Here is a 14,008-nt window from a genome sequence, read left to right as displayed (position 1 = left end):
TATCAAATCGCAAAAGAGTAATTCAACACCCCCCCCCCCCTCCCCTAATACTTTCAATTGGTATCAGAGTAGGGACTCACATTTATTTGCTAAACAGTAAAGTGAAACGATAATGGAGTCAAACGGTTGTTGGAGCTTTATTCTCAGAAGGAACATCTCAAACCAGACCTCCTTATTTCAATGGAAAATACTTCTCTTATTGGAAGATAAGGATGGAAACCTTCATCAAGTCTTATGATGTCAAAGTATAAAAGGTGATCAAACTTGGTGGTGGTAATTGGCTTGAACTTTGGGGTGCTCCCTTTCAAGGTCTCAAGTTCAATACCCACAGGGTGCAAACAATTTCGAAGGGCCATCAGACTGGGTGAAACCCTGAATTACCCATGGTGCACTTGCGGGAAACTCCTTGCCGAGGGCCTGTGCACCCCCGGGATTAGTCGGGACTCGAAGAGTCTCGGACACCCGGTGCAAGTCACAAAAAAAAAAACTGTGAATGGTGAAGCTTCTATCGACACCATTCCAAAATTGGAGGATTACACTGATGAACAAATGGAAATTATTCAGATCAATTCAAAGGTAAAAAATGTGCTATATAATGCTAGCAATGGTGAAGAATATGAAAAGATCTCATGTTGTGAAACTGCTAAGGAAATGTGAAATAAGTTAGAAGTAACCTATGAAGAAACCGAAAAGGTCAGACAAACTCTTGTGAGTTTATTGGTCTACGACTATGAACTCTTCAAGATGAAAGATAGGGAGTCCATTAAAGAAACATTTGCTAGATATGGCAAATTGTTAGAGAGCTCAAGGCTGCAAGAAAAACTTATCCTAAAGCAGATCAAATTATCAGGATTCTCAGAAGTTTGCCCCCTCAATGGCTTTCCAAGGTTGTGGCTCTTGAGAGCAAGAACTTAAACAAGATGGCCTATTATTAAGTCAGAGAAGATCCATTGCTTTTGAAAAAGCTCATCTGAATAAGAAGGATCAGGTGCAAAATGAAAAAAAGAAAACTATGGCTTTTAAAGCTACTAGGTTAGGAGAAGATGATGACCTAAATGAAAATGAACGTGCCCTCATCACCAAGACAATTACTGACAATTACAAAAGATCCAGAAATCAAAGAAAGAGAAAACCAAATTACTCAAAAGGAAAGCAAAATACTAACTACAATAGGAATGAAGGAAAGTTCTATAATTGTGGTAAATATGATTATATTGCTTATGATTGTCCAGAGGCTCGAAGAGGACCCCCCCCATAGGAAGTCAAAGGCTTTCAACTATTGAGGAGATGAAGAATAATCTGAGAATGAACATGACAACATTCGAGATTGTTGCTTTATGGAAATTGGAGAATCTAGTTAGGTAAGATCTAATTCTTGTAATGAATGCTCTAAATTACAAAATTTGCTAAACCTTGTCATAGCTGATCTAAATAAAGTTCATGATAAGAAAAGGGCTTTATTAAGAGAAAGAATAGACTGGGAACTTAAACTTGAAGTTTGTGAGATTGAAAAAGACTTTTTGCAAGAAGAAATTGATGAATTAAAAGTCAAAATTAACAATTTTGAAAAATCCTCCAGTCACGGTATTGTCAGATCACATCAGTCGACTAGTTCATCTAAGTCAGTTGACAAATCTGATAAATCTGACAGTGGTAGATCTATGTATGATAATAGATATTATAGCTGTGAATGATCTCAACAGTCAACTAACTCCAGTAAGTCGACCAAAGAAATCAGTCACAATCATAATACCTATCATAATATATATTAAAGTAGTGAAGGATCTCAACGGTCAAATAACTCTATTCAGTTGACTAAAGGAACCAATCACAGTCATAACACCTATCATACCTGCTCAACCACTAACGATACTTTGATTCTTGCTATCACTATGGCAAACCTGGTCATAAATATTATAATTGAAGATTTCATTGTAGAAATCCTGACAAATGGGTTTGGAGGCCCAAAACTGGGTCAACAAATCCAAGTACTAACCCAAAGGGACCCAAGAATACTTGGGTACCAAGAAATAAGTGATATATATATATATATATGTATTTTTCAGGAACTCCACTCAAAGTCTAAAGGGAAATGGTATCTTGACAGTGGATGTACACATCACATGACAGGAGAAAAAGGGTTTTTTAAAATAGTAGATGATTTTGATAAAGTAGATATAAGTTTTGGAGACAATTCCAAAGGCAAAGTAATAGGCATTGGTACTATCTCCTTTAATGAATCATGTGATATCACTAATGTTTATTTGGTTAAAAGCTTAAAAGTATAATCTGTTGAGCATAAGTCAGTTGTGTGATGTTGGTTTGGAGGTAAGATTCAAAAAAGATTGGATGTATAAATGAAAGATATGGAAGGCAACTTCTTGCTGGAAATGTGTATGTACTCTATTAAAAAGACAGAAAGACATATATCTCTTGCCTCGGTCTCTGAAGATCCTGGAATTTGACATAGAAAGCTCGGTCATGCAAGCATAAGACAAATTGAAAAGCTAACCAAGCATGAACTTGTGACTGGCCTTCCAAAGCTTGATAACAAAAAGACTTACATTTGTGATGTTTGTCAACTTGGTAAGCAAACTATAAATTCTTTTCTATCAAAGATATTGTCTCTACAATTAAACCATTGCAGCTACTTCATATGGCTCTATTTGGTCCTATTAGAACTGCTAGCATTAATGGTAAAAGATATGCTTTTGTGATTATTGATGATTATTCTCAATTTAATTGGGTTATGTTTTTTTCTAACAAAGATATACTTCAAAGAATTTCGAAGTTTTCTGTGAAAAGGTTCAAAGACACAAAGGTTACTATATATTTGTTATTAGAAGTGATCATGGAGGAGAATTTGAAAACAAGGACTTTGAAACTTTTTCTAACAACCAATATTACATTCACAACTTCTTTGCTACAAGATCCCATCAACAAAATGGAGTAGTTGAACGCAAGAATAAAACTCTTCAAGATATGACGAGAACCATGATTTGTGAACATTCTCTACCTCAAAAATTTTGGGCAAAAGTTGTAAGTACTGTTGTCATATTTTGAACAAATATCTCATCAAGCCTATCCTGAAGAAACCCCCTTATGAACCTTGGAACAACAAAAGACCCAATATTGGATACTTTCATGCATTTGGATCCAAATGTTTTGTTCATAACAATGGTAAGGATAACATTGGTAAGTTTGATCCATGAAGTGATAAAGGTATATTTATTGGATATTCTAACTCTGATAGATCTTATAGAATTTATAATAAACGTACTCTACTTATTGAAGAATCAGTGTATGTTATTTTGATGATTCTAACCGTATTGTTGAGAATAGAGAAGAAAAGGATGAACCAAAAAAAACTCCAAAAGTAAAAACAGGTGACTCCTTTATAGAGTCGACTAATACAGAAAACAGTCAGCCAACTGCAGCTAAAAATGATCAATTTGCCATAGAAAAAATTCTAAATGAATGGAGAAGTGATCCTGAGTATCCAAAGAAATACATCATTGGTGATCCCAAGGAAGGAACGAAGACAAGGGCCTCCAACAAAAAGAATGCAAATATTGCACTCATATCTCAACTTGAACCAAAGAAGGCCAATGAAGCTCTAGAAGATGAAAGTTGGATTAAGTCTATGGTAGAAGAACTTGAGCAGTTTGACAAAAATCAAGTGTGGACTTTAGTTCCACAAACCAAAAAATACCTCTATCATCGGAACAAAAAGGGTTTTCAGAAACAAAATGGATGAATTAGGTAAGATAGTATGAAATGAAGCTCGTCTAATAGCTCAAGGCTACTTACAGCAAAAAGGAGTTGATTGTGATGAACACTTGTGCCTATGGCAAGGTTAGAATCTATTCAAAATCTTACATGCATATGCATCCCACAAAGGTGCTTTCTTAAATGGATGTATTAATGAACAAGTTTTTGTAAAACAACCTCCTGACTTAGAAAATCCTGAATTTCCTTACCATGTAGTTAAACTTTCAAAAGCTCTTTATGGGTTGAAACAAGCTCCTAAAGCTTGGTATGATCGACTGAGCAATTTTTTAACAGATCATGAGTTTATTCAAGGAAAAATTGACACAACTCTTTTCATTAAAAGAACTTTTTCTGGAAATCTCATTATTCAAATTTATGTTGATGATATTATCTGAAACACCCTGGGTTCTGGTCCTTGCAAATTTCTTGAGTCTTGAACCTTCTGATCATCATACAACTAACCACACGTGTCGTATGGTATGGGTAAGGGTCAGGTGACCCACCTCGTAAGTTGTCCAGTGTGTGGTGGTTGGGTTTTTGTTGTGGTTACGACTTGGTGGGTACGGGTCGTATGGTTTGGTAACGGTTCGTTGATTTGGTCCTTCACTTAATCTGAAACTTGGTAACTTGACTTGGCTCTGAGTACGAGCGGCTCACTATGAGCCGTGAGGATAAGGTACAAGTGGTATAGTGGAGTCGTACGTTGTCCAATGTCCAACCCCTTTGATTCTGTCTTGGATACGACTTATGGGTACTCTCGTATGCAATGGGTACGAGTGGGGCAAGGGGAGTCGTATAGTGAACAATGTGGGGATGTCCACTTTCTATTCTAGGTACGATTGAATGGTACCACTCGTATGTTGTGGGTACGAGTGAGGGGCTCAAATCGTACCCACCTGAGGGAATTTTTACAGTTTAAGTTGGGGGTATTCTGGACATTTTCCCTTATAACCTCTTTTGACCTCACAACTTAAAACACTCTTGGGACTTCATTAACCTACTATTCCCAAATCAACCACTCTTAAATCTCTCTCAAGCTCTTGGTCCAAAAAGAGGCTAGGGTTTCCTCAAGGTGGTCAATTAAGGCTCGCAGGGATGGTTTCTCTCCATCTTCTTTGGTATCTAAGGCATGTTACTCCTCCCTCATCGTTAGTTCAAACTAAAAGCATGTTTTACCTAATGAGTTTCATGGCATTATTGTGGGTTTGTGTTGGTTTTGAAATATATGTTGGGGGTTTTGGTTACTAATGGTTGGATGATGTTTTCTCATGTTCTATTTATGTTTTTTCATGTTATAATGTTGGTTTGAACATGTGGTTGCATGGGAATGGTTAATTGGTTCTTGGTTTTGGTTTTGGTTTTGGAAACTATATGCCCTCAATATGTTTGTTAAAATACCAATGAGAATGTCTTTGTCACATAGTTTGACTTTTATTGAAAACCTTGCATTGCATAATATGGTAATGGAACTCTAAATGGATTAATTGAATTAAATGGTTTGGAAAGGCCTTGGCCATGGTTTTGATTGATTGGAAATCCTATAGGGTACATGGGAATCCCCTAAATATTGGCTAATGACATTGCTTGCAAGCTATAATCGGTATGACGATACAGCTTCATAATGCCTTGGTAATTAACTTTGGAATTGGTGGTTTGGTTATGTACTAAAAGTTTTAATTGGGCAATAATGGTGGGTTGTGATAGCTAACCGTGAAGGTATACTGGAAACTCATGTTTGCCGACATGAGCGTTGGTCATAGTGACAATACACTTGTGGGGTACACAGGAACCCCCTAAGTTATATTTGTATATATATATCATGGAAGGCGAAGGGTACACAGGAATCCCCGGCCTCTATGATATCTCTGGTTCGTGCGGCTACATGCACTGGGCCCGTTCAGGGGGTAACACTGGATACATATAGCTCGTGGATGGTTTTAGGGCGGTCAAGCTACACAGTCTAGGTTAGAGTTTTAAATGCATGCTAAGCCCAGTTCCCTTTCTCGGCATGGTATATATATATATATGTATGTGATTGCATATGGTTATTTACTTTGGTTTTGAATGATGGCATTATTTTATCCTTATTCCTGAGTACATGCTAGCGTTCACCCGCTAACCCGTCTTCGGGCACTGTATCCCCACGCGATGCAAGAGCCGACCATACTACTACTCTTGTTCAATGACTTGGATTTGGGGACATCAACGGTGTTAGACTTTAGTGGTGAGCTTCCATACTCCGGAAGACTCCATTTCATGCTATGGATATCTTTCATACTTTTGTTTATTTCTTGGACTTTGGTTTTGGCTATTGGCGGGGGCATGTCCCGATCGGATATTCTTTGTTTTCGGTTAGAGGCTTTGTGTGACTATTTTGGGCATGGGCGGTGTCGGTATTGGTGTCAGCCATGGTATTGGTATTGGAATAGGCATTGGAGTTGAGACTGGTTGGATATTTGATTGTATAGTTGGTAGGTTATGGTTGTAGATTTTATTATTGTCTTTGAGTATAATTGTTTTATCTTGTTATATGTTCAGAATTCATCCGACACGGGGTACAGGGCGGTTATAGTTAGGTATTGGGGGTGGTTTCCGGTCCCAGTTGGACTGGCACCCGACACGACTAGGCCCTAGTTCGGGTTAGTGTCAGATTGGTATCAGAGCCCTAGGTTCATGGTCACTTGGGAGTCCACAAAGTCGTGTCGAGTAGAGTCTCTTTTAAGGGAGTCCACTCGCTCCTGTGCAAGAGGCCTTCAAATCTTGATGATTCTGAAAATTCTTGGAAGGTAAAATTTGATTTAGACAGTTTCTTGAATATCAAAACTGACTTTTGGAGACCTTCCAATGAATCCTTATTTCATTCTCTCAAGGAACGATCCATGGTTAAATTGTGGATCTGGATCTCTTAGAAACATTGCACGGCCCTATAAACATTGTTTGAAGTTCAGGTTGGGCAAATATTTTTTCATCTACTCCTAAAGTCGCCTATTAACCCCTTATTCATCTGTATGCCAACTTGCGCTCTATTCGTGCTAATGAACTGGAAACATTAGTCTTGGGTAAGCGTATCTTCTTAGATTGTAGTATGTTTAGCTCTCTTTTTGGTATCTATTGTTCTGGGTTCTCTACTTCCTCCAAAACTCCTTGGCCAGTTGATTTTGATATCCCTTTTGAACAAGCAAAGAAATCCATTGCTCTAGAATCTTTTGAACCTCTTCCCTCTTCCCTCTTCCCTCTTCCCTCTTCCCTCTTCCCTCTTCCCTCTTCCCTCCTCCCTTGGCCCGAAAACGAAAAAATTATCTTTTGAGGCTAGTTCATTTCCCACATTATGGAAACTACTCTTCTTCCTCGTGTAGGATCTTTGTCTACTCTCACTCATACTGTCTTCTAACTCCGTGAAAAATCAAATTCTCCTTGTTCATTATCAATTTCATGATTGAAGCCTCTTTTGATCCACCTAGTCTTCCGTGTGGGTTGATTATCACATGCATTCTTGAAGGTAGCACATTCCTCTTGAGGATGTTGCCTCCATTTCAATCAAACAGTGTTATAACTCTAACGTGTTCATCAGTATAAACTATGTTCATGTTGATAACACACGGGTTCCAAAGACTGAAAATGGCGCAGTAAATGCACCTCCCTCTCCTAAAATTAGGCCTCCTTCATTTGGTAATGCTTGTCTTTCCGCAGTCTCCCTGATCATTCTTAATCGCACCGCTGACCTGGAAGTAAAGCTGGATTTTCTTAAGGATCTTCTACCCACATCTCACTTTCAGGCCACAGGTAAGGAAACTAGTTCACAAGGTGGTAAATTCGACTCAAGTGATCAAGGAAGCTATCAAAGTCACTGACAAGATTCAAACGGCCACTGATGTTATTTCCACTAATATTGCCGATCATTGCCGATCAGCTCACCACCTTGAAAGATGCTACCGCTCAAACCTTGACCTACTTTCTTGGTCGTGTTGTTCCTCCTCCTGCTCTTGCCCCTTAAATTTTTTTAAGAATAATTTGTGTTATTTTTGTGAAACTTCGGTCTGTATCTGGGTCTAAACCCATGAATGCTTTCTTTGCTCTCTCATAGTACATATTTTAGTGTTGCCTCTTCCTTTTTGATTGATGTCAAAGGGGGAGAAATAGTATATACTCTCTTTACAGGCTCATAGTCGACCATGTGTTCTAATGGCACTATTCAGGGGGAGCATTGGCCAACCTAGTCAACCATTCAAGGGGAGCTAAATAGGGAAATCAACAAAATATATTTTTAAGTTGTCATCCATCAAAAAGGGGGAGATTAATAGTGTCTAATTTCAATGTCTGACAACTTGTAGGAAAAATAAGCAATGAACGAAAAAGGAGGAAGGCATCTCAAGCTTCTAAACAAAGAAAAAGATTTGTTACAAGAATATAGAAAGAAAGGATCGTGATTATATCCTCAGCATTTAATGCAGCATCTGGTGTCAAAGGAAACAAGGCTCATTCTAGATTAGCAGAATCTTTATTTTAGGGCTCATTAACACGGGTTTTGTTCCTTATTAAAGAGACCATTTATAGTCCAACCTTATACTTGGAAAGAGGATATTTTTCATCCAATTTTCAAGGATCATATTTCAAATCTTCCAACGGCTAATAGTAGTCTAATCACTACTATTTAATCGACGGAAGACAAAAGAAGAGATATACTTTTGTCTCAACCTTCTCTAGTTCTTTGCTCTACTTTATTCAAGCATTGCATTCTCCTGATCTCCTGAGGTTTACTGTCTATTTAAAAAGATAGGAGCGAAATACATAATTGGTGAGGCATTGTATCAAAAGTGAGACGGAAGAAAAGAGTGTGAGTTATAGCCAAAAAGCTTAACTCAATCCTTGTAATTTGATTTGATTTACAAAGAACTAGTAGAATCCCTTGCAACCCAAGAGGACTAGAGTAAGACCTATTAGAGGTACTACCCAGTATAAAAATCTAGTGTCATTCCTTTTTCAGCACTTCATTTTCTAAACTTTTTATTATTGCTTCAATAGACGACTATCTGTCTAAGCGAGTCAACTGTCAAATCGAAAAAAAATAATTCCCCCCCTTACTACTTTCACCAAGATCTTCAAGAGAAGAGTTAATCAGGAACCCCTCGTCAAAGAAGTTTCTTCAAAAAGCAATGCACCAACTGCTATCATTCCAGTATTGTGCGGCAATACATCTTGTGGAGTTGTTGAAACTACAATGATCATGGTACAAAATCATTAGAGGTATATGAATCATTCAAGCATCCTGCCAACCTTGTATTCTTGCCATTACTAGTTTTAACATTTGTGTTAACTACATAAGTGGGCCAGAGACGGCAAATATGTTTTCATAAACCTAAACCATGAGTGGATTGTGCAGGGCCCGACTGGAATAATCATTTGTAAGAAAAAGAGCTTTCAGTAATAGCATGAGAAAGAAGAAATTGCCAGGGGCTATGATCTCCATATTTTCCAAAAATTTCCCTTCTCGATAAAATTCTTTGGTCTCTGTTATACCTCTATAACCACTGCACAATTAAGCTAATATTATGAATTTTCAAATTTTCAGATCCCAAGCCCACCCATTCTTTTATCCAACAACACCTTATCCTACCTTACAAGATGAAAGATCCTCTATCATTGCTACCATCCAAGAAAATGTCTTGTCTAATCTTGTCCAACTTCTTCTTTACACTGTCAGGTAGTGGAAACAAAGACATTAGATAAGCTGGTAAAGATTCAAGGACACTATTAAGTAGCTAGACTTTTTTTCACCTCTCCTCTATCCACTAACCATATGAACACACAAACCTTTCTTGGAGCCCCTGAATCCAAATTAGTAAGTGTGGGAAAACTACAGTTAGCATCTCAGCATAATAAAATTTTACTGAGAAATGACCAGAATTCTCTAACTCCCTTCTCCAGTAGTCTTGACTCTTTATCATTAGGTCTGTTTGTAGAGCGCATCAAGAAAATTCGGAAGTGCTTCTATTTTCAGTCTTGAAGGTTCCTTCTGAATTGAACAACCCAAATGATTTCAACAATTATCTCTTTTAGGCTTTAAGCTTTGAAGATGTTTGGAAATGAGTCTCAATATATTGTCCCGCACTACCTTTGTCCCCAAAAAACAAACAGTACTCCTTCCTCTTACCCTAAAGGTAAGGAAATTTGGAAAAAGCTTATAAATGTTGTTTATGGGAGGAAGGATAGATGGAGTATTATTAATGGGGGAATATGCAAGAACATAAGTAGACTTTGGGAAGACTTTAGTCAAATCAACAGACTGGAGGTGGGAAATGGAGAAAAAACTAAGTTTTGGACAGATTTGTGGGTTGGTGATGCATGTTTAAAGGATAAGTTTCCTACTTTGTTCAACTGCTCTTCTAAAAAGGATGGGAGTATTGCTGAAGTCCATTCTAACACTGATTGGCAGCCAAGGTTTCGGAGAAATTTGAATGACTGGGAGATAGAAGATTTTTGTCAGTTGCTTTAACAATAGGGATCAGTGCATATTGATCAGAATAAGGTGGATTCTCTAATTTGGCGGGCAAGTAAAGACAAGAAATTTACAGTTAAAAATTGTTATAGTGTGCAACAGTCAGGTGGGATAATTCTTGGCCTTGGAAGATGATATGGAAGACAAAAGCTCCACTTAAAGTAGCATGTTTTGGATGGGTTACAACTTGGGAAGCATGCTTAACTCAAAATAACTTGCAGAAAAGAGGTTTTAACCTATGTAACAGATGTGTCAAGAAGACCAAGAAACTGTGGAGCACCTTTTTCTCCATTGTAAAATTTCTGGAGAATGTTGGGAGTTATTCCTAAATCTTCGTGGTATTAATTGGGTGATGCCTCAAAAAGTGAAAGATTTGTTGGAAGAATGGCAAGAACAAGCGATACCAAAAGAGATTAAACGATATGGAGAACTATTCTGTTGTGCATCTTATTGGCAATTTGGTTAGAGAGGAACAAAACTTGTTTTGAGGGGCAGCGAACGCACATATCTAGAATTAAGGATAGATGCTTACATAATCTGTATTTTTGGAGTAAAGGCAGCCTAATAGAGAGTTTGAACCATTATATGGATTTAGTGGATATGCTAGAAAAAAAATTATAGGAGGCTATTTTTTTTTCTTGTTTTTTTTTTAATTGTTTCTGTTCCTTTCTCTGTACCATCTTGGTACCTTTCAATAAAATATCTACCTTATCAAAAAAAAAAAAATCCTCCAACCCCTTCAAAAGATCATACCTAGTATGAATTATTGATGCTTCTGGTTTTCCACCCCCTTTTCCAAGATTCTATATTTTCCCACTCTTACCTCTCTCCGTAGTGAGTGCATCTTTGTTTCAAATTTCATAGAAACTTCCCTAGCAATTCTTTATACCTGAGACCTTTTACCCTAAGCCCCTGATAAAGAAATGGACTTTGGACCTAACTCAACCTCAAAAGTTAGCTAATGAGGAGGAGGATTGCCCAAGCCATATAAGGAGACCAAGGACCCTTTCCTCTTCCGATGTGGGATACTTAACACTCCCCGCACGCCCAGGCTAACTGTAGCGTGGACAATACGCACAGGCTAACTGGAGCGTGGACAATATATATAGGGGCCCACCATCGGTGAACAAATATTTGGAATGGGCCTGGCTCTGATACCATAATAAAGAAATGGACCTTGGGCCTAACTCAATCTCAAAAGCTAGCTCAAGAGAGGAGGATTGCCCAAGTCCATATAAGCAAACCACTAGTCCATTCCCCAACCAATGTGGGACTTTTTACCCACTCTAACTTATCGCAAACCATAGTTGCACTATGGGAGCTTTCTTCGAAAGGGAATTTTCAAGTGCAGCTAAATTCGTAATTTGGGGAAGAAGTTGTCGAAGGTGATTGTACCTGATAAATGGAAAGAAGGTGCCAGCAATACTACAAAAGGCGGCGGCCGTAAGATTAACGAGAACAAACTTCTCTCCAAAAAAAAGGGGCATGGATGCCCCGGTCCGTAGGTGTGAGAGGCTAGCGTTGGATGGTTTTAGGCGGGGTAGGGGTAGGCCGAAGAAGTACTGGGGTGAGGTGATTAGGCGGGACATGGAATAGTTACAGCTCACCGAGGACATGACCCTAGATAGGAAGGTCTGGAGGGCGCGAATTTCGGCAGAGGATTAGGGCCAGTTTGGGTCGCTAGTGTAGGGAATTACTTGGTGGGGGTTTTATTCCTGTTATGATTCCGTGTTCCGTATTCCATGTTTTATTACGAATCTTTGTGCTTTCCTCTGTTTTATATTACTTATGGGTGCCGTATTTATGTTATCTAATCTGCTTCTGTGCTTTACTATGTGTTTGTGTGGTATCTCGTGCCTTGAGCCGGGGGTCTATCGGAAACAGCCTTTCTACTTCATCAGAGGTAGAGGTATGGACTGCGTACATCTTAGCCCCCCTAGACCCCACTAGGTGGGAATACACTGGGTTTGTTGTTGTTGTTGTTGAAATGCATCAAGATGGCAAGTACTGTCATACCTGTGCTTATAGTAAAGGAGTATGCGCAATGTGCGGAAAGCAAGTTCTTGACACCAAGTTAGACAAACAGAGCAATGTATGATGTGGACATGGCCGATGATCTAACTTCTCTGTTATCTCAGCACATTTATCTAAGAGAATTGTTCTTACTTTGTGAATGCAATGAGAAGCAGTTATTTTGTGTTCATGATTCTGTAAAATACTTAAAGAGCTACACCAAATGAGGAGCTGTAAATTGGTGAAAAAAAAAAAGTCCCACATCGATGGGTTAAAGGGTCCTTGGTCTCCTTATATGGTCTTGGGCAATCCTCCCCTCATGAGCTAGCTTTTGAGGTTGAGTTAGGCCCAAGGTCCATTTATTTATCATGGTATCAAAGCCAGGCATATTCCAAATATTTGTTCACCGATGGTGGACCCCCATATATATTGTCCACACTCCAGTTAGCCTGTGCGTGTTGTCCACGCTACAGTTAGCCTAGGCATGCGGGGGAGGGTTAAGTATCCCACATCAGAAGAGGAAAGGGTCCTTGGTCTCCTCATATGGCTTAGGCAATCCTCCTCCCATGGGCTAACTTTTGAGGATGAGTTAGGCCCAAGATCCATTTTTTTATCATGGTATTAGAGCAGGGCCCATTCTCACCCAATGTTGGGCCCCCGAATTGAGATGTCGGGGAGATTGTCCACGCCCAGTTGAGGTCTAGGCCACTCCCAGTTGAGGTCTGGGCGTGAGGTGGAATGTTAAAAGATTGAAAAGAAAGTCCTGTATTGGTGGTTAATGAGATAGGTGGTCTCTTGCTTGGGCAATTCTCTTCTTCATGAGCTAGCTTTTGGGGTGTGAGTTAGGTCCAAAACCAATTTTCACATGGTATCAAATTCAGGCCTATCCCAATTGTTCATCGATGGTGGGCCCCTATATGTCCACGCTCCAGTTAGCCTGGGCGTGTTGTCCACGCTCCAATTAGCCTAGGCGTGCGGGGGAGTGTTAAGTATCCCACATCGGAAGAGGAAAGGGTCCTTGGTCTCCTTATAAGGCTTGGGCAATCCTCCTTCTCATGAGCTAGCTTTAAGGGTGTGAGTTAGGCCCAAGACCAATTGTGAAAATTGGTCTTGGACCTAACTCACACCCCACCTCACGGCCCAGATCTCAACTGGGCGTGGACAATCTCCCCGACATCAATTCGGGGGCCTAACATTGGGTGAGAATGGGCCCTGTTCTGATACCATGTTAAAATTGTTCTTGAGCCTAACTCACATCCCAAAAGCTAGCTCATGAGAAGGAGGATTGGCCAAGCCATATAAGGAGATCAAGGACCCTTTCCTCTTTCGATGTGGGATACTTAACACTGCCCCACACGCCCAGGCTAACTGTAGAGTGGATAACACACACAGGATAACTGGAGCGTGGAAAATATATATGGGGGCCCACCATCAATGAACAAATATTTGGAAAAGGCCTGGCTTTGATACCATGTGAAAATTGGTCTTGGGCCTAACTCACACCCCAAAAGCTCTGATACCATGATAACGAAATGAACCTTAGGCCTAACTAAACCTCAAAAGTTAGCTCATGAGGGGAGGATTGCCCAAGACCATAGAAGGAGACCAAGTACCCATTAACCCGCCGATGTGGCACTCCAACACCCCCCGCACGGAGCCTGGACAATATAAGACGGGGGGCCCAACATCGAAAATGAACTGGGTGGGCCTGATTCTGATACCATGATA

The sequence above is a fragment of the Capsicum annuum genome, chromosome 4 (assembly GCF_002878395.1).
Source record: "Capsicum annuum cultivar UCD-10X-F1 chromosome 4, UCD10Xv1.1, whole genome shotgun sequence".
NCBI classification, from domain to species: Eukaryota; Viridiplantae; Streptophyta; class Magnoliopsida; order Solanales; family Solanaceae; genus Capsicum; species Capsicum annuum.
The sequence above is the reverse complement of the archived record's forward strand: the minus strand, read 5'-3'. Positions refer to the sequence as shown.